The sequence below is a fragment of the Corapipo altera genome, unplaced genomic scaffold, assembly GCF_003945725.1.
Source record: "Corapipo altera isolate COAL_440 unplaced genomic scaffold, ASM394572v1 60, whole genome shotgun sequence".
Lineage (NCBI taxonomy): Eukaryota > Metazoa > Chordata > Aves > Passeriformes > Pipridae > Corapipo > Corapipo altera.
In genome coordinates, this window is record NW_020884912.1 from 1,878,378 (window position 1) to 1,896,114 (window position 17,737).

The 17,737-nt window shown below is 44.6% G+C and overlaps 1 long non-coding RNA gene across 4 annotated transcripts; it reads right to left on the reverse strand.

The window, feature by feature from the left end:
- Positions 1 to 469: 469 nt before the first annotated feature.
- On the reverse strand, positions 470 to 17,070 carry LOC113952286. 4 transcript variants are annotated; one of them, XR_003529495.1, is made up of 5 exons: positions 17,019 to 17,070; positions 16,789 to 16,922; positions 16,280 to 16,563; positions 14,992 to 15,128; positions 13,856 to 13,951 (listed from the first exon to the last, which is right to left on the reverse strand). It is a non-coding gene; the product is annotated as an uncharacterized LOC113952286 (long non-coding RNA). The 4 variants fall into 4 exon arrangements; XR_003529496.1 differs by lacking the exons at positions 13,856 to 13,951; positions 17,019 to 17,070 and adding an exon at positions 470 to 582 and having other exon boundaries at positions 16,789 to 17,010; XR_003529494.1 differs by lacking the exon at positions 17,019 to 17,070 and having other exon boundaries at positions 16,789 to 17,010.
- Positions 17,071 to 17,737: the final 667 nt, after the last annotated feature.

A 17,737-nucleotide genomic window follows, 5' to 3' on the forward strand; every position in this document is an offset into this window, starting at 1 on the left:
GGAGTCAGCACAGTGGTGGGAGAGGGGCATTTTGTTAATAAACCCTGCACAGAACCCTGTGCTCAGCCTGGGCATTTTGGAGTGAAAATGGCTGTGAAGACAAAGCTGATTTCTGTACAAGGAAGCACCAGCAAGCACTTAGCTACTGAGAGCAAAATAGATAGGTTTTTAACAGCATGGAAGAGAAAAATGTGTTTTCATATCTGATGGCATAGAGGAAAGGGTATCTCTGATTTTTGCAGATTTCAAGTGGAGTTGTTTGGGGAAAAATTGTTATGTTTAGAAGGGCTGAAAAAACATGAATTAGCAAAAAATAATGTTTTCATAAACTTCTGTCATGTAGATTACTTAGCTGGCAGCAGACTAAGGAGTTCAAGGAAAAGGGGAGTGGGGTGAAGGCTGCTTTTCTCAGGTCACCTGGGGGATAAATTACAATGTAAGATTTGTGAATGTACAGCCATACCTCCCAGTGTGTCGCAATTGAAGTCATGCTGGTATCCTTGCTTGGGAACTTAGAACATCCACAGTAATCTGCTGTCACTTTTTTAAATCATCCAGGAAAAATGTACTCCACAGAAACTCCTGCAGGACCAGAGTGCAGTTTACACTTCTGCAGATAAAATAATCTGTCAAAGAGCAGATTCAAAGGATAATCCATGAGAAATATTTTGAAGGATCAAACCCTACTTTCATTCCCAGTGCCCAACCCTAGTTTTCCACTACAGTGTCTGCACATACACAGGCACTGCATGTGACAGGAGCACACACATCAGCCCATCACATCTGTGGGCTGATGCGAGAGGTGGCCTTTCAGGACCCACCACTAGCCCTCACAGTACTCTTTGCCTTCCCCTTTCCTACCCTTTATTGCATAAGTTAGCAATAGCAAAGTCTCTGTCCTTGTTGTCAGCCCCTTTCTGGGACTCACCGTTGCTGAGGCATGTTGGCCACAATCACAAGTGACACCAGCAACCCCATCTGGGGCTGCTGAAACCTTGGCTTTAGCAAGGCTGTAGATCCTGTGCTCCCTTCTGGCTCTTTTCAGTTGCAGGGAGACAGATCCAAAGCTCAATGAGCCCAGGGGAATATTTTTCAACTGGCTTCATCAAGCAGGTGAGGCTCCCATGGTCTATTGCCACCTCGCTGTAAAGACCGTAATTTTGCTGGGACAAACTGCTTATTACCCAGTTGCAAGCTTAATAATAACCATGGGCTGTGATTCCTCCTAAGGAACTGAGGAGCTGAATTAAGTGTTATTAATACCAACAGTATTGCGCTAACACCGGAAAAATAGCAGAATTAATAATAATGTTATCTTAATGACAGTGTAAATATAAGGTAAGTAGTGTACCTGGCTTCTGAGAAGTGTGAAGCCAGATGATGATTTCCTCTCAGGGCAGTGATAAACAACTCAGTCATACTGAGTTTAGACTTTTAGTAATAATTGGCTTGGAGGGAAAAAAAATATATAAAGCACAGTCACAGGTTAACTACATTATAATTACATGGTGTAATTTCAGCCCCTTCTCCCGGAGTGGAAGGCACAGTTTTTATCTGATCAGCCTCCGTGTGTAATTCCCTACTAGGTTTGGGGCTAAGCATTGCTGTGCTGGTTTTAAAAATGACTAAGCGGATATACAGAGATTGCAATGCACCCCAGGTCACAGCGAGCTTGGCAATAGGTTCAGGAGTGCAACCTCCAGCCATGGGCACATGGGGCTGAAGTAAAAAGTGGTGGCAACATCTGCGTGGTCATCAGTGTGTGCAGTTCCCCATGTCACCTAGGCAGGGTTTTGGACCTAAGCCTGGTGGTGTTGCCCAGGTTCACTCCCAGAGTGCCCAGGCTCTGTGAGTATGGTGGCCTTGACCAGCAGCAATAACAGCTCCCGTCACCTTGATGGAGCTGGGATAGGGTGTCTCATGACAGTTTAGCAAATCCTGAAGCCTGGTTACCTTCCCAAAACACTCTGCCAGATTACTCCCAAAACCAGCAAATAATTGGTCATATCACATGATTGGAAAAGGCACCTCTAAAAGGCTTGTTTATGAGTAGCTGCAAAAGGCAAAACTGGAAGTGACTTGAGTGGTGTCTTCCAAAGAAAGGGTAGAAATCCATTGTCTGTTGTTGCTTCTTGAATTTTCGCACCCTTTTCTATTTTCACTGGAAGGCTGATTGTGAAACCAAGCTCCAGAGAGGGGAGAAAGAATGGATGCTGTTTGCATTTTTCGTCTCACCAGCCCCTCCTGGATAGAAATCTGTTCAGCTTCCACAAGAGTAAACCTAAAGCAAGGGAAGAGGTTAACTCTTTTGCCTTTTCTTTTTTTCAACTGTGTCAGCCCACACACTTTAGTTAGGACAAGTAGGACAAGTCAGGCCTCTTTTAATGTGTGATGGGGTGCAGAGACACCCAGAAGCGTCGGGTGGCATTTCTTACAGTGCTCTATCCAAAGTCTCAACTAAGTTACCCAGCATGTGACAGTAGATGCTGAGCCCAGGAAAATGAAATATCTGATTGTGCTCAACTTTCATGAGATTGTCCCACGAGCTAACTCCAGGTACTGAGTAAGAAACTTGAACGTTTTCTCGACACACAACTAATGCTTAGGTATCTTCTTGGGGAAAGCAGAAATGTTACAAAGGTGTGTGGTACCACTCATCTCCCATCAAACCTGAAACCTTTGTGCCAAGTGAAGTCCCCCTATCTGTCACCACTGGTGACTGCAGGGCAGGTTGAATAACTCTCAGCTTTGTTTTCAAGAGGCTGAAAGGCACAACCCACTCCCTGATGAGCAAAAATGTGAGTCCCATGTCGCTCACTGCATAATACTAGAAACACGAGAAAATTTGAGGTGAAAAGGGGAGCCCAAAGCAGTAAAGCTGTCTGTTGACCCTATGGTGCAGAGTAATCATTGTTAAAGTGAGAGTAACATCTCTATCCTTAAATGTACTGCACTGCAGATGAAAAGCTTACTTGGGAACCAGTGTAATTGCTTCCCAGTGGCATTGTAACATCTGCAGATTAAGCTATTCCCTCCCAGCCTCCATGACTTGTCTCAGCACCCTCCTTTGGGATACTCTGGGTGTCTTCTTGCTTGGTCAAGGCAGATCCAGAGAGGGAGGAGCTATTCTATCAGTGTTGAAAGGTCCTGCTTGCTGGATGTTTTAAGATTGCTGTATTGGGTTTCCATGGCAAGGTTTGGGGGAGGCACTCCATGCAGCAACAGGGGAAGAGTAAAAGAAGTCATCCCCCTGAGGAAGAAGGAGTGGCAGAGAGGGCATGAGACGAAATGACCGCAGCCCCCACTTCCCATCCTCCTGTGCTGCTTTGGGGAGAGGTAGAGAAAATCGGGAGTGAAGTTAAGTCTGGAAAGAAGGGAGGATGAGTGTTTTAAGATGTGTTTGTATTTTCTCATTATCCGACTCTGACTTGATTGGTAAAAATTAAAATAAATTAAATTCATTTTCCCCAAGTCGAATCTGTTTTACCTGTGACAGTAACTGGTGAGTGATCTCTCCCTGCCCTTATCTTGATCCACAAGCCTTTAGCTGTATTTTCTCCCCCCTGTCCAGCTGAGGAGGGGAGTCTGTCTTGGCAGGCACCTGGCATCCAGCCACAATCAACCTATCACAATTACAGTGAAGGAAAATGTTTCTCCAAGAGGTGCAAAAACAACTCTCGATATCCAGGCTAGCTCTTGTCATGGATAACCCACAGGCAGTGGGAGCAGGGACAGGAGTGGAGCACAAGCAGGGAAGACCCCTACAGCTGAGCAGAGCTGTCCTCCAGCAAGGGAGAAGAAAGCCCAGAATTTGCAGAAGGACCTTTGTATAGCTTGGGAATCTCTACCACAGAGTCATGTGAAGGCCATTTCCATATTCTCCTGACTAAATCATTCTACACTTTTGCTGTTTAATAGGGAGCTACTCGACATGTTGTACAAGCTGTTAATAAGTGTACTTGGTTCCTAACATCCATGCCTGTAAATTTTTTTTCCCTCCTTGTACAGGGGAAAGTCTCTAGGCATTTCCTCACCCCCTCTTTTCTTTAAATAATTTTTCTCTCAATCTTCATTTCTACTACAGGGAATCTCCCTGAAAGGTGCATCCTCGCCATGTTTATCGTTACCCTTGTTAGCCTGCTCAGTAAAAGGGCTTTAAAGGCTGGCATAAAGACAGCAGTATTTTGAACAAGCCACAGCTGGATGAGAGGAAGGAAACCTACCCAAAATTCTGGTATTTACCCCTTTGTAAAAGACATTCAGGTGGCAGTGGAGCCACACTCTGCTATAACGCTGCCAAAACCAAGGGTTTCCTCATATTTTAGGGAAAACCTTTCATGGGAATCCAGGTAGTACAAGCAGCAGGGGAGGTCACTGGACGTGACTTTCTGTCACTGGTGTATTAATGGATTGGTAAGACAAATGTAACGTCTTGACATGCTGAACGTTTTTGCCTGCTGGTGCTAAGCTGGCTGCTCTTCAATGGGGCTTGACTTGCACAGGGATGCCTGCAGCACTGTGTTCCTGCCCCCGTGCCCTCAGCCCCTCACTAGTTAATCAGCCAGTCCTTCTGATGGATTCTTTAAAATCCAGCATTACAGTAAGACCTGTGGTCACACCTGGAGCATATTTATATTACTGTACATAAATAATTTCAAATAGATGGAGTGAGTCAGGGAAAAGCCAGGAAGAACTTCAGAGGCACTCCAGATTATCAATATGGAGCTATGGGGTAAGGGAACCTCTTTCCCTAGGATGCTCCAGAACAGACCAAGACTCATGCACTGCCCACAGAGAGCTGATTTCTGCCCCAAATGTACCCCATGAACAATGGGGCATAATTCTGTTTGACGTCGCTTGCAGTGCCCGCAGGAGGCTCCTTGCTCCTTTCAGTGTCCTTCCTTGGAAAGTAGGCCCTATGCTGTGGTTTTCTGTGGATTTTTTTTAATTTTTTTTTATCAGGCTAAAGAAGGATATATTTTATCATAATGGTTTCAAATCCAATGTGTACAGGCCAACGCAAATAGGGTATTACAAGTTGAAGAACTGTACCTCAGGCACCATTTTATTAGAACTAGTGTTTACATCAAACAATACATCCTAAGTACTTCATATTAAGCTTGGACAAATCATTTGCCTGAGGATTAGGGTGTTGTGCCACTGAAATGTAATCCTTCTGTTGATTTTTTTTTTTAACTGCCAAAGCAAACATGGTAAAATCAGTAACTGCTAAAAAAACAGAAGGGTGAAAACCTTAGCCTCAATTTGATGTGTTAAATGAAACAAAGTAAAAATTATCAATGTGGGTTTGCCAACAAGCATCTGAACAGCAGGTCAGATTTTCACCTGTGTAGATCAGCAAAACTCTGTGGGATGACAAAAAATGTTATGGTGGTTTTCATTGTTCCACGATGGGGGGTGAGGAGGGAAGAGAGAACTGGTCTGGCAAAAAGGTGTAGGTGACCCTAGCACGTGGAAACTTGTGCTTGGTGGAAAATCTGGGGAGCAGAGCCAGGAGCGGTGGCTAGAGCAGGCTATGTCCCACCAGATGATGCCCCATGCCCCTGTGCAGCCCAGGCATCATGCCCTGCCCCAGCAGACAGGCAGGATGGCACGAGTGAGAGTGTCAGACTTCAGGAGATGGCCTCTTCTCCCAAAAATGGAGGAGCGGGTGTTGAGATATGACACATAGATGTGTAACACCAGCTGTGAGGAGTGGTGGGTGGCAGGGCCCAGCTAAAATTTGTGGTGTTATGTGAATTGGAACCAGGCTAATGCCCACTGGCTTCACAAAAGCAAGCTGTGCTCCACATAAATACCTCATGCCTTCCCACTACCCAGAAAAGCACATTTCTCCCTGTGTCTTATACAACCACAGTATTTGCTTTTTACATGCAAGCACTGTTTGGGCCCCTTTTAACAAAAGACACCCCCAAAGGACAAGTCCTCAGGCACAAAGGACACCCCTGATGGGAGCTGCCATTGGGTATTGAGAGGCAAAAAAGCTTGACATCAAGCTGAACACAAAACGCCTTCCATTTCCTCACAGGGATTTAAGCTCAAGTCAGAGGCAACACAAATATTACATAGATGCAGTCCCTGAACCAAAAGCCACAGTAATTCCTTGGAGGCTGTTTTCAATAGAAACCCCATAGCAATAGTGAAAGAGGATACGTTTCCATCCTAAGTAAGAAAATACCTAGATATAAATATTTGGTTGTATTGAGAGTGAGGAATTGGGACTCTGACTCCAAACTTTCTTGGACTTCTGCAGCACCAGCATTTCACCTGTTGGTCCCTTTGACCTCCAGCAATGTGGTGATTCTCACATGCTCATATGCACTTTGGGCATCTCTTCCCTGCTGTCTCTCTCTTCCCTCCTTCCAGAACAAAGTCTCGTTTCCCCTGTGGATGCCCTCCATCCACCCCCATGATTTTTCCCTCGCTGGGCACCCCTAGTCAGTGCTTCTAAGCTGCTGGCTGGTTGAGGCTTCAGGAACCAAGAGGGAGCAAATGGGCAGCAATGGTCTGTCCCCACCTTTGCCAAGCAGGGTCAGGCTACTTAGTTCTCCAGTTTCTCTAGAGAATCAAGAAGGTGGAATAAGCACAATGTCAGAAATCAACATCTTGTTTTGGGTACAAGTGTGACAATAATTACTTCTGTTAATAATTCCAAGGGTCATCTGTGTTTGAGAAATCTAGCACCCAATACCTTCAGGAGTATGAGATAAAAAGAGGTGAACTGGGTTGTGCAGCCACCAGTGAATGCCAGTACCCTAGTACCAGCATGCAGTGCACTGATCCCTGGCCTTCATGACTCATCACTATAGCTGCAGCAAAGTCCTACTCAGAGGGAACTGAGCCCCATGAAATTTTGCTTCACTGCTAAAGGCACCTGTTTTGCAGAGCAGTCACAAACAATGAAGTGGATATCAATCCACAGAATATGCCTTGGGAGATACTGATACTTGGTATTTAAGCATATCTAGGTTTTTCTAAGACTTTCCAGCCAGAATTCTCCAACAAAGTATATTTGTATACTTTGGTTTTATATATGTGTGTCTGTGCCTATCCACTTATCTACATCTGTATGATACTGCATCTTTGGAAATTACATACTTACTAGATCTAGATCTTGCTAGAGATGTAGATAGAGATATAGATATGAGACATATATGAAGAGGTTACCCAATACTGTGACAAGTGATGGTGTGCAAGCACATGCATAATCCATGGGGCTGATCCCACAGTCAAACAGATGACTTTCAAGTTTAAAGCTAAGGACAATTTTAGGTGTTTCTAAATAAAGAATTCAGCCATCACTGAGGCAATCACCTCCATCCTTTTGGAAAGAAGAGTCACTGAAGACAGCATGAAAAAAAAGAACACACAGACTTGTACTCATGCATCATTGGGAAGAAAACCAAGGATTATATCTAAGAAACTAACTAGTAATTTGCTAATATGGTCCTATACTTGTGTGCACACACACCATACTTACTGCTTGTTTCACCATAGTTAAACAAAAAAATAAAAATTAATTTCTGTTCTTTTACAGCCATGAGTTACAGGCCTTGCTAACTAAACTCAGCAGCAGCTCTTTGCCTGCTGGACTTTGTGGCTGCTGAGACATATCACAGACTTGTGAGGGCTCAGCAGCTCAAGTCAGGTGTGAGAGCCACAGAGGTGTATCCCACCCTGCAGTCCATCAGCCCTCTCACAAGCTTCCTGGACAACTTCTGCCTTGCCACAGATGAGCTAAACACTCAAAGTTGTGTCTGTTGCAGTGTCCATGATCACATACCGCATTCTCCTGCTTCTGTCTAAGACTTTTGGAATCACCAGATTTTGTGCAGGGGCACAGAGCTGCCAGTTTCGTTGAAAGTCTGCTCATAGAACACTCCCCTAGGGCATCTAGACACTCAAGCATTTGAAAGTATTGTGAAGATCATGCTTGCAGGGTCTCCATCAATGTGTCTGATTTGAGGGGTATCCACAAGACGTGGCATAGATGATGCCCAGTCCCTGCCCATAAACAAAACCTCATTGATGAGTATCAGGGCATAAAAGAACTGCAGCAGTGGCAAGTACCATGGTTTTCTTGCAAACAGCAAGAAAATACTTTTTAATGTTATTTATTACTTTTTAAAACAAATTTTGGGCTCAAAATTACACTCTCAGATTCCAAGTGTCTTTCTGTCGAGTCAGAGCTGCTGTGCATTTTGTTAAACTAAGCCATGTGCTGAGAGGTGGTATTTCCTCTCCTTATGGGCTCATTCTAGAAAACCATGGCTCTCAAATTAGCAGAGAAGAAGGAGAGTGTTGACCTGCTGAAGCAGGGCTTGTACTGATTGAATCTCCCAGTAGATCCCATCCTGTCTGCAGTTTCAGCATGGTACCTCTAAACAAGGCACCACTTTAAGAGCTTCACTTTGCCAAGGTTCCTAGTAGCACTGATGGATGCTACTACCTTTGCTTCAAGCAGAAATTTCACAGAGATCACACACAGATGAGCAGAGTAGATTAAAACAAACAAACAAAGAAAAAAAACCAATAGGAGGTAGAGCCCGAAAAATTAGGAAATTATAAGCAAATAGGGAACACAAGCAGGAGTATTGCACACAAAGGGTAATAAACATATGGAATAAATTAGGGGAGTAGGCAATGGAAGCAAACCATGTAAATGAGTTCCACAGACACCTAGGCTTGCTGCTGCAGAAGGAGGGGATGGGGGGAGGAGGATGGAAAAGCAGGAAAGTGGAATTAAAGAGGCTTTTCCTGTTCCCATGGCCTTTTCTCATGGTTCTTATACTCTCCGTATGCTTAGGTATTGCTGAGACTCCAGATCAATAAGCAAGTGATATTTGTAGGTTCCATATGTACAAGCATAGCTAGGCATACAGTTTCTCTTGGTTTACATCAAATGCTGAGCCTGCCTTCAAAGTATAGGATCAGGGTCTCTATTGCAAATTAAAATACAAGCATCTTAATTTCCCTGAAACTCTAAAGTCTCAATTTTACCATCCTGATGAGAGGATGGGGAGAGTGTGGAGATATCCAAAAAAAAAAGGAAGCAGAAGAGAAAAAAATTCATGAAAGCATGTTCTGACTTGAAAGAGCAAAATACAGTATGCCTGTACATGGGAGGGGAACAACGGGTTTGATAATATTAAAAATAGCCTGGTCACAAGCTGGAGCTGCCAGAGTTAATCTTATTGCACTGGTTTTACTGACATTTTAATGTCTTACTCAGAATTTACAGTACATTATTCACTAAGAGCTTTGTTCCCACCATAGAACATACAAACTCACTGCTAGCCCCTTGTACATGTATACTTTTTATGATGATGTTGTGGAGTTAACTCTCAGGGTTTTTTTCCTCTCAGGGTTTTTTCCTCTTGATCCCCACTGTGCTCACTTGTGGTGCCAGGCTTGTAGCTACAGCCAGGTTTGGCACCAGCCCTGGGCTCTTGTGCCAGATCCGAGGGGATATCACCCTGTCAGCAGGACAGAGTGGAGGCAAGACAGAGCTGCCTTCTACAACAGAAAAGATGCTAAATACAGACTTTCTCCTGGGTTGTGTGGGCGTTTCAATTTATCCTGGTGCTAGTAGAGCATTTACTGTAGCTCAGGCAGGAGACAGGGCTGGGGAACAGTGGTGGTGGCTGCTGCAGACAGGAAGAGTCAGCCCGGGCTGCAAAAATTGAGGGTTTCACATGCTCTGCAAGGAGTCTCTTTGAGAGATACAGAGAGGTAGAAAACCATCAGAGACAACCTGATCCATGGCTTGCACAGTGGGGCTGAGGCTGCTGAATGCCACACCCACCAGCTCTTCCCAGAGGGAGCAACGCTTGGACGTGCAGGAGGATCCTCGCCTGCGGTGCTTGCAGAGGCAGCACTGGCACTGACAAAAGGCTGGACCCGTGCCTCCTGCAGCACTGACCACCAGGGCTTAAACACTTCTGCTAGCACAAGCCTTGCAGGTGGCACCTCTTTCTATGCATATTCTTACATTCTCTTGCTACTGGATGAACTGGGGATAAAAGACAGGAGATTTTACAATTTCATTTAAATTGCATCTTGGAAAGGCAGAGTGAAGGAAAAACCCACCACCACCATTTAGGCACTAGAAATTCACACATCATGCAGGAATTAAAAGTTGAATGGGAAACCTCTATTCTTACATTTTTGCATTTGCAATATCCTCATATTTAACTTCTGCATGTCTTGAGTTTATATCTATAATCTACATCCTGATATCAAGAATACGAGCACACAAGACTGACATGTTAGTGGGATTTAGTTAAAGCAAATTTAATTCATGTTCCTATTCATGGATACAGAACAAATCCTCCTTTGCACCCAGTAATCTAAAAAACCAATTACAAGGGCTTTGTAGTTTGTTTCTGGAAAAGTCTCACCCTAGTGCAAACTCTTTCATATCTTCCTTTTATTCTGTATGTCTACACCATGCTTATTTCCTCCAGTGCACTGGAAACCCTATACCACTCTACAGCGGGAAACAGAAAAAAATTATTTATGCAAGAATTTGAAAGGCAAGAGGCTTGCGTTTCTTTCCAGATCTGTGTCAGGTGGGATGTTTGACCTTGAATAACTCCTTTAACAACTTGGTGCTTCAATTCCCCTCTCACTAAAGGACTAACATCAGCAATCTCCTAGACCCAAGATATCAAAAGTCCTAGGGCCAGGGACTCTGAAATATAACACTAGACCAACACATAAGAGATATAGATAGCACCCATTCTTCAATTAGTTTTAGGTAAAACCAAAAAGTGGCAAAGTTTCCTGGTAGCAAGACCCCCCTGATAGTGGGTCCATCTAGCTAATTTCCTGGGAGACATAGTGGAAAGGAAACAGAAGCAATTACAGAGCTTGGCCACATTATGCTCCACAAGCTAGGATGCCCCCCAGCACCCCAGCAGGCTACCAGGTCAGTGGCTCCAGGGGCGATTTTCTCTTTCCAAGCACAGCTGGGAGAGGCATGTGAGCACTGCAAGCCATTGCTCTCCCCTGACTTGCAGAGCCTCTCCTTGGCTAGATGACTTCTCTGACTCACTTGGAACAAAATTTGAAGAAGAAGGACTGATCATGCCCTCACTTGCCTGGGAGGCATTGCTGAACCATCATCAGAAATGGCCTGATTGCTATGAACAAGGGGAAGCACATTTTGAAGAGGCCTAGGCAGGGATGCCAAGACACATCACACTGCTCAGCTGTGTTCAGAGTCCTTTCCTGGAAGTTCACAGGAGGTGCTTAGGGACAGGACGAAGGGCAACGGTTGGGGAGCCACAGGTCTGTCTGTCCCTCAGAGGACCCTACGGAAAAGGCTGCCAGTTTGCATTCTGCCAGAAAGATTCTTGTTGAATATCAGAGACTGGGTCTGGGGGAGGCCATCAAGTTAGAGGCAAACAACTCCTTTGAGGAGCAGACAGAGAAATGTGACACAGCCATGGAAGAAACGCAGCAGTGGATGCATGCAACTGTTCCCACCCTGGACACTGCCTGGGCAACAGCGAGGAGGGAATCAGAAGTGACAGTACTACTTTCACGCTCAACAGGGTGAATCCAGGACACAGGCACAGCTTAAAATGTGACTTTCCCATCACTTTGGGTTCAAACCTTGGTGTCATTTATGTGCAGGGTTGTGGGGTTTGCTGCCTTTCCTTGAGAATTTTTCCTTCTCATTAATTTTATCCATAAAACAGAAAGAGAAGGATCTATCAGTAAGGGTGTGAGGGACGACACAAGTGCCATGGCAGCTCAACCTCTTTGTCCAGATCTCCAAATACCAAGGCTTAGGAGTGGCTTTCCTAAAGTGACAAGTCCCGCTGAACTCAGTGGGTGCACACTGTCCCATCAATCATCTGCAGAATCCAGTTTTCCATATGTCTTTATTAGATACTCCCCTGACAAATGTAAACTCAAAAGGCACAGACCTAAAGTACTCTTTTTGTCTTTATTTTCTAACTTATTCTTAGAAACAGGCCAGCAAGTATTTTTAGTAAAATTTTCACCTGCTTCCAAGTCAGTTAGGCTGATCTTAAGATAAGGACATAGACACAAGGCACACAGGGATCAGATTTTTAAAGCACTGAAGTACCTGAAAGTGCAGAGAGACACCTAGCTGTTTCCCATTGCTCTCAGTACAGAACTAGGCACAGCCCAGTAAATGTAATTCCAGAACCTCTATACTGCAAAAATGTGAAGAACATTTCATTAATCTCAGGTGTCAACATCTTGTAAGTTATATTTTGCAACTTAATCCACAGCAGCCAGCCTTATGTGTTGAGAACAATCTTAGTACAGGAGCCTGTTCTAATTAGTTATAATCTATTATATTCCTCACACAGACAACGAAAGAATAGTACTTGTGTACTGTGTTATGATCCCACTTCCTCCTACCTATTCCCTATGACAGAAGTAACAGAAAACAGTGTAAGTCTCCCAGGTCCCAGTGTGGTTCCCAGTCTCCCCACCAAGATGTAGATCGCCTGCATCCTCATCCCAGCACACACACCAAGTCATCACACTGGCCAAGAGGTGAATGAGCAGCCCCACTAAAAATGTGTCCGTGCAGAAGGTCTTGAGTGTTCACACTAATAAAAATGAAAAGTTGACGAGTTTGGGCCCTAAATGTTGTCAGCATTTATTCTCATGGCTTGGCTAATTACAGTCTACAGTGTTGGTTAAGAAAATTTACACTTCCCAGTGAGTAATGTATAAATCAAGATTCACATGAGGGCAATTTTTTACAAAAAACACAGTAAAATGCTTCAAAATTATACTGGCAATGGAACTGCAACCAGCATGACAATTAGACACAATGTTAATCAGATATGTGCAAAATTAACCAGATTATTCTATTAACCTGGGAAAGATGGTCAAGCTCCTTCCAGCTCTCACTTACCATTTCCTTTAAGGTGATGATGATGATAGTTTTATTGTTAGAGTAAAATTTCCCCGTTGTTCTTTTCTCGAGAGTCCAACTGGTTTACAACAGGGTAGTTACTTAAGTCACTCTTTCAAGGAATAGCTGTTCAATCTCAGCTGCTGCTGTTGCACTAAATTGCTCTTATTTTCGAATCCATCTGTCTGTTGCTATTTTTAATGTACTCATCCTGATGAGAACTGCACTCACACCACCACGCCATGCCTCACACAAAAAGGACTAAGGAAACACACCTCAGCTCCTCCAAAATGAGTTGTTTAGGCTGTGAGCTTCACTTAAACCTGTCTTTAGAACACAGGTAGAGCACTGTGGGCATGCTCATAGCTTCCTGCTCAATTCCTAAATCTCTTGAGCAACCTACCTACAAAGAAAATCATCCTGGCATCAGGGCTGCCTCAGAACACATGGATGTTTGCAGGCTGTCTGAAGTACAGCTTTTCCCTTATGTTGTGGTTTAGGAATGGTATTCTTCCATTTAGTACTCTGGCTAAAACCATGCTCTGCTTCCCCTCCCTCCCCTCCAATTGGAGGCACAAAAGCTAAAGATCATGGGTTGAGATAAGAACAATTTACTGGAAACAGCAATGAGATAAGAAAACAAACAGTAAGAGCAACCATATTAATAACAAAAAGTGTAAGAAAAGAATTTACACGGAAAGCCCCTGACAGTAAACAATACCAGACTGCTCAGTCCACCATGTTTACTTGACCAGAAGGAAGCCATTCTCCCACTTCTCCCCAAAAGAGAGAGGGAGTCCCTTTCCCCCTGCCCTCACCAATGATGTGAGGTGACATAGCATAACATCCAGGCCTTAGCCATGCCCCCTCACAGTTACTGCAAAAAATGAACCCTGTCTTGGCCAAAACCAGGACACCTTGCCAGACCTGATAGCATATCTTCAATCAGCCCAGTGCAGGAACCTGCACATCCTGAAGGGATGCAGAGCAGTGCTCATTCCAGGGAGTCTGTGCAGAGCACCTCTGCAAAGCCAAATATCATGGTTCAGATCCCAGGGGTGCACTAGACAAACACCACTATGGGTATAAGTGGTGCAAACCTACACTTGCCAGTGGGAAAATGAGCTGCAGCATCCCTCCCTCTCCTGTCCCGCCAGTACTCCCTGCAAGTGTAGTAGGATCACTCTCCAGGTGTTTGCTGAAAACAGCACATAAATGTTTCAAACACCACTTCATAGGTGTCACTCAAAAGCCATAAAGAAAACAGGAGGTGAAAAGCCTTGGCTCAAGCCCTCAAATACCAAATATTCTTCTCCCCCCTATGCAATTTTACAGGCTGAGAAGTGATGTTAGTAGAAACCTCTGTTTTACAGCTTTTCCTCAAAAAGTCAGCATACAATCAGCCTCAGAAGCATTACTGATGTTGCCTGAAGAAGACCTCTTGGATTTACAGGCAATAATTAATACTTAATCTTTAGCTCCAGCGAGGCAGCTGTGCTGCAGGGTTAGTAGGAGTCACCATGTTGGTAAACGATAATTGCACTGCACATACAGTCCTGAGCTGAGTACCCTGCAATTATGGGGAAGGTTTCCTGGGCCTCTTGCAAAGGCCCTCAGGTTAGGAAGGTCTCACCAGGCAAGCTGGGAAGACCCTTCTCTATGTAAGACAAATTTTAAGGCAGGGCGACCTGGGCAGCTGAAGCCTCTGAGGACAAGGCACAGACAGAGCCTAAGAAAGAAAGATCCATCAGGTCACCCATGTCTTGCTGGCAGCAAGAGTCAGGGCTGCTTGCTCTGTGCTATGTCTTTATACACCAAATCCAACACCTTGAGTCACTCTGAATTGGTCCATTTGACCAGTTGAGGAGGGATGCTGAGCTCCGGTGTACTTTGCTCCCTGTGGCTGCCATGGGATGAGGGAAGCACTGCTCCCCTCTCTCTCTGTTTTGACTTCCACCACAATTATGTCCATTCTCTGGGGTGGGAGTACCATCCATAGGTCTCAACTGTGTTGGCTGAAGGAACCCTTGCCCGTTGCTTGCCATACTGGTGGATGGGAATACCTTGGGTGCAGCCTGAGATTCTTGCAGGCACCAAGAAAGTCTCCTTCAAAGGTGGTAAAGGGCCTATGGAGAGTGGCAACACTGGTTACTCTTCGATAAAGACTCATCTTCCTGACACCAGGCAAAGTCTGGCTCCTCTGGAAACAAAATAAACAAGGAGTAAAAGAGGTTAGCTTTCATATGAGCAAAGGAAAAGACAGTTTGCTTACTGTTATATACAAGAAACACCAGTCAAACACCAATACCAGCAAAATAGCACCATGGATATTTATAAGGGACCAAATCACAAAGTCTTGAAGTCATTTATTAGTCATAGCTTCAAGGGTTTCATCAGACCTCTCTCATATTGCAGGTTGTGCTCTGTATTGAGCCCAATCACTCAGATTAGACTCGGTCACATTACCAGTGTGGACATCCACATCTCTGCCAAAATACAGGGACGAATGGGACTGCTGGTGCTCCTAGTAGCTTATTCAAGTGGTTAATCTCTTGCCTGTGCCTTATCTTGCATTTGAATTTGTCTGGCTCCAGCTTCTAGCCTATAGTTTTGGAGAAGGTTCCTTCTGGGAGAGGTATTTTCTCCCCAGGAAGGTATTGTCATGCGGGGCACTTGTTGCTCACCACAGGATTCCCCTCTCAGCTGGGGGCACCAGCCCCAAAGGCAGAAGCCAGAGTCATACAGCCTGACACTAAGTAAACACCCCAGCTCCATTTGAATGGAAGAGCTGTCAAAGTGGCCTCAGAAAAAAAAAAAAAAAAAAAGTCTTGCTGGGCTCTGCTGTATTTGTTTTAGTTCCACTTTGCAGTCTGGGGAAAGGGGAAAGGAAAGGATAGGTATCCCTCAGCCCTCTTCTCCAAGCCACCCCAGCCCTGGTCGGGTGCATCTGTCCCCTCACCCCCGCACTGGCTTTCGACTCCCGTGGAGCTGAAGAGAGAATAAGATCTCTAGGGTCTGGCCTCTAAGCTGATAATTGCAGCCTCTTCACTGGCACAAGGCGGCTCTCATGCCATTTTGACCCAAACTATGTCTTTTTTCTGTATATTTTTAATTAGACTCAAGAATGCAGAAAACCCAGCGTGAGATCCTTTCATTCCCCTTTGTTTAATATCTGTTATTATGACATTAAGTGTAGGGTTTTGTTGTGGTGGAGAGTTCAAAATCCCCCTCGGTTCTACTGCTGTAGCCATGGGTTCGTGTACATTAAAGTGGTCATTTTCGGATTAGCTCTTGCTTTCCCTTTGATGCATAAGAAACGCTGAGCCAGTTAGTTGGAAGAAGGCATTTTACCTCTTTTGTTGCCCTTCCTCACAACCAACGGCAGGGAGAGGACGAAAGCCCCCTGGCTCTCTTAAATCAGAAAGGAATTTCCAAAGGGTTTAAAGCTTTAGTTACCACTTCTGTCTGGAGTTGCCTGACGAAAAATAGGTGGGGTTGCTTCCAAACAGAGCAGGCGGCGCGGAGCCTCGTATTTGCTGCTCTTGTCATCATCGCTTGTGTGGCCGTTGCCTGGGAATTTGGGAGTCCTGAGGGCAGTACCAGAACCGAGCTGCAGCACAGCTCCAAACTTTTCACTGGGATACACAAGTTTTAGAGGTGGGAATCAGAATTTTGCTGCAATCAGGGCTTTTTTTTCTCTTCTCTCTTCCTTTTTTTTTTCTTCTTTTTTTTTTCCCCCTTTTTGATTTGGCAGTTAATGGGAAGCAGAACGAGGGTCTGATTGAACAAATGCTAGATTTCACGTATGCTTCACATTACACCGACAGCCTATGATTTCTTTCCGTTTACATAAGACCTACACTCTGCACGGCTGTTTCTCTGGGATGTCTGGTATTTTCTTCCGAGGAGAGAGTATTCTCGAGCCTTGAGCTCTTCCCACTTTAACCATTCATATCATTACAACTAGTCCTAAGGGCTCTCGATTAAAATAAACCTGAGTCAGTTGGAAATAAAAATAATAGAAAAAAACCGTTAGTTAGAAAAAAATAAATACACATGCACAACTTTTCTGCTGCCTTAGAGATCATACCAAATACTCGTGTGAAAGTCGGGCAAACCGGGGGAGGGGGAGTAGAACGTCGCGGGGGGGAGGGAATGTTTATGTCAACACGGCTCAGTGATGGAATAATGCGCCCCAACGTGAAGTCACAGCCGCGGGGCATGTGAAGTCACAACTTCGCCAGGTGACAGGTGCTGCAGCAGTTCAGATGTGAGGGAGTCGTTCCTGCTCCCTTCCCGCCCCCGCCCCGGGCATCGGGAACCGAGAGGCAGGGGCTGCCCCTCCAAGCACTGCTCCTCCGCTTGACATACAGATGGGGAAACGGGGCTCATGAAGTATTCCTGATCCACCAGAAAATTTTTACCTTGAGAAACCTGCTTCCTTGTTTTGTGGGATTTTTGTGTGTGTGTGGTTTGTTTTTTTTAAGACGCTACTCGTGCCTAATCGGCGAGATATGTTTTAATTTAAAAGCCAATAGACTGCAGCTGAACTGCGCTACAGAAATCCGATGTAAGGATAATTTGGAGTATTCAAAACCGCTGAGTCAGCGGCGGAGCCCATCTCCATGGATAGAATATTGTTTTTAACTCCCGCTGCTGTGTTTCACTTACTGTTATACCGATTGTATCGTGTAATTATTGTTTGTTTTCCAAAAATGTAATTACTTCTTTTTCTTTGTTTCCTTTGCAACGTTAAATCTGCCAAATGCCTGAGTAAGGCAATTCAAGAAAATATAATAAAAAAAAAAA